This window comes from Xiphophorus couchianus, chromosome 17, assembly GCF_001444195.1.
Source record: "Xiphophorus couchianus chromosome 17, X_couchianus-1.0, whole genome shotgun sequence".
In the NCBI taxonomy this organism is placed as follows: domain Eukaryota; kingdom Metazoa; phylum Chordata; class Actinopteri; order Cyprinodontiformes; family Poeciliidae; genus Xiphophorus; species Xiphophorus couchianus.
The window spans coordinates 1,764,180-1,767,252 of record NC_040244.1 but is presented as its reverse complement, the minus strand read 5'-3'; the positions used below and the strand labels follow the sequence as shown (position 1 = coordinate 1,767,252).

Sequence of the window (3,073 nt, the reverse complement as noted above, 5' to 3'; positions counted from 1 at the left end):
TTCACACCCTGCATATTTATTCAGTTGTTACTTTTTTGTCACATTTAAATGTTTAAGATCAAAAAATGTTGATATGAAACAAAAATCTGTAAAGAGGGAAAAAATCCCTGTATGCTGCGTGGAGTTCATCTGTAAAGTATTGATCAATCTAAAACTAGTTGTGAGAGAATTTAATCGATTGTAAAGCTGAGGAGTTTCAGGTCAGCGGTGAAAGAAGTGAGTTCGGTTAACCAGACGGAGATCTTCCTCTCACTTTCACACACAAACCATCACCTGAAATCTGGGTCAGACGGAGGAGGAGGAGCAGCAGAATGACGAAGAGGCTCAGACAGCCCCTCTCTCTGCTGGTTCCAGTTTCTCTACTGGGACCAAACTGGTTGAAATCTAAAACTTTACGGCTGATTTTAGACTTTTTCTGCTGCAGGCTGAGGAACCCTGACTCAGGTTGTGTCTGAGATGAAACCGACGCTTTTATGGAGTTTCATAATAAAATAAATGAAATGTTAAAAAAAGGTTGTTCGTCTGTCGCTGCAGGAAAACTTCATTCTGAACATTTTCCATAAACTCAAACTTTACTCCACATGAAGGATAATTATTGATCATCTTTTTCTTCCACAAAACACAAAATCTTACCAAGTTTTTCTTGCAAATATCACATTCCACTGAAATAAGACAAAACTGACTCATTAGTAACTTTTCAGGAGCAAAGTGGAGCTTGTTTTGTTTTTGTCTTAATTCCTGGACGTTCTGGTTCCACTGACAGATTTTATAATAAAACATTTTTCTATGCTAAAAGTGAAAATCTGTCAGTTTTGTCATCAATATTAAGCAACTGACTCAAAGCGAGTTCTTGTCTTTGCTGAAAAGTTGTTTTTGGGTTAATTTAGTTTTATTTTTATTGCACTGAGATGTTTGCAGCAGAAACTGTTTGGTTGTATTTGGATGTTTTCAGTGTTGAGGTCGGAGGTCGTAGGATCCGCTGGATCTTTGTTTTCAGATGTAAGGTGCTCGCTCATTCAGTCCCACAGCACCATGCTGCCTCTGCCGTGCCTCCCAGTGGAGTTGGGTTCTTCAGCAGACGTTCCTCTGGGCTCCAGCTGAACTCCTTCCTGTGTCATGAAGACTCGATGACCTCACTTCCTTTCTGCAGTTTGTTTGGAAGGATTCTGTGAAAACACAGAGTGTGTTTTCCAAAAGCATCTGTTTCTAAATCTAAACACACACTTTGTCTCTCTTATTTTAGTGCAGTTGCAGAGGGAGGTGATTACAGACTCAGAGGGATCAGACCGTCGTAAACTGGAGAAACCACAAGACAAAACAAACTGGGAGAGCTGGGAGACTGAAACCAGCAAACTGTCAGAGTAAATCTGCGCTTCTTCTTCCTTAAAGTTTTTTAGTTTGTGTGTCAGAACATTTTTGTTTGTTGAGTTGATGTTCAGCAGCTGAAGTGATGAAATGATTTTCTCCTCTGATCTGATTCTAAACTTTGACTTGTTTCTCTTCACCTGCTCACTTCCTGCGGCTTTGCTGCTCGCATAAAGCTGACTCACTTCCTGTCGCTGCGCTTCACAAACCGCTGCGTTTGTAGTGCATGTGCTGCAGGCTGTGTGTGTGTGTGTGTGTGTGTGTGTGTGTGTGTGTTTCAGGTGGGAGATGAATATCTGGGTTTCATCCATCTGATCCATGCTCTGGTTTGCAAACTGCAGTTCGGCAGCTGATTGGCTGCTGGTTTCCATGGCGCTGGCTCTCAGTCCTGTCTTCATCCACTGAACAAAAGATTTTTATAAAACATAAAGTCTTGAATACAAATATTTAAATCCTAATTATCATAAAATAAGCAGATTAATTGAAAACTCATCACAAATAAATAATAATGAGATGGCTGCTGTTGTAATTACTTTTTCACAAAAGTTAATTCATCTTTGATCAGGTTAACTTTGATATTAATATCTGTTTGTTGTTGTGCAACATTTAAATGTGATTAAAAAGTAAAAACTTCCCCACTTCATGTTTCTATATTTATGCGTCTTCAGATTTCTGCATTCAGTTTCCCTGAATGCCAGCAGAAAACCAAAACAATAAACATTTCAGAGAAGAAATCAAACATAAAAACACTTAAAGACAAAGTTTTTAAAAACCAGCAGAAAGAGAGGAAATGAGGTTTTATTTTTCTGTTTGGTGTTAAAGAGAAAATCACAGAGTCGGGTCGAATCGGGCCGGTGGTTCCTGTTCTGAGAGAAACGTCACTTTTTAGATAAATAGCCCTTTTCAGATCTAATTATTTCTAATGATTAGAAGTGATTACAGCGACAAAGACGCCATCGGGTGTGTGAAGTGGGTTTTATTAAAGCCGCTAGAAAAACCTTCACTACAAACTCAGAAATTTTGAGATTAATTTCAGAATTTTTTTTGAGAAAACTTGGAAATTTTTGCGTTAGAAAAGTTAAATATTTGACTTTACTCAGAAAACCTTTATGTTTTTTCTAGAAAATTTATGTCCCGACTCGCCGTTGTATCTTTGAGTTGCTTTCCCTTTAAATCCGACTCGTCTTTCTCTCACAGAAGTTGCTTGTTTGTCGTTTCACATCGGCCCTGAAAATGATGGGAATCGCCATGGCAACCATCAGGGGGAGAACTTGCACCTTTTTGAAAAATGTTGGGATTCACCTGTCAACCCCTGATCCTGCTGGAGTAAAGAATCCCCCAGCATGATGCTGCCACCACCAGCATCATGGTGGCAGCATCCTGACTTCCTGATGTTATCATCCAATAAAAACACTGAATGTGAAATAAAAAAGTTAAAGGATGAAAACTCTGTGAAACATTTTTTATAAATAATAAACTGCAGAAAGTAAACCCTGCAGGAATCAGGACGGTATCCATGGAAACAATCAGCAATAAAAACGGAGATGTGATCAGAAAAATGAGAACCAGGTGAGTTAATCAGACGATGAAGAACAGCTGGGAGAGAAAGCAGGACACATTCAAAGGAACAGAAAATATAAGAAACTAAAAACTGCATGAGAAACCAACTGGATTATTTTAAACTGTTTGTGTCAAATTTCCACCAAGT

The 3,073-nt window shown here is 38.7% G+C and overlaps 1 long non-coding RNA gene across 1 annotated transcript; it reads left to right on the top strand.

Annotated features, from left to right (window-relative positions):
* The first annotated feature begins 1,238 nt into the window (after positions 1-1,238).
* On the top strand, positions 1,239-2,806 carry LOC114160993 (uncharacterized). Its single transcript, XR_003598911.1, has 2 exons — positions 1,239-1,361; positions 2,563-2,806. It is a non-coding gene; the product is annotated as an uncharacterized LOC114160993 (long non-coding RNA).
* The last annotated feature ends 267 nt before the right edge of the window (positions 2,807-3,073 follow it).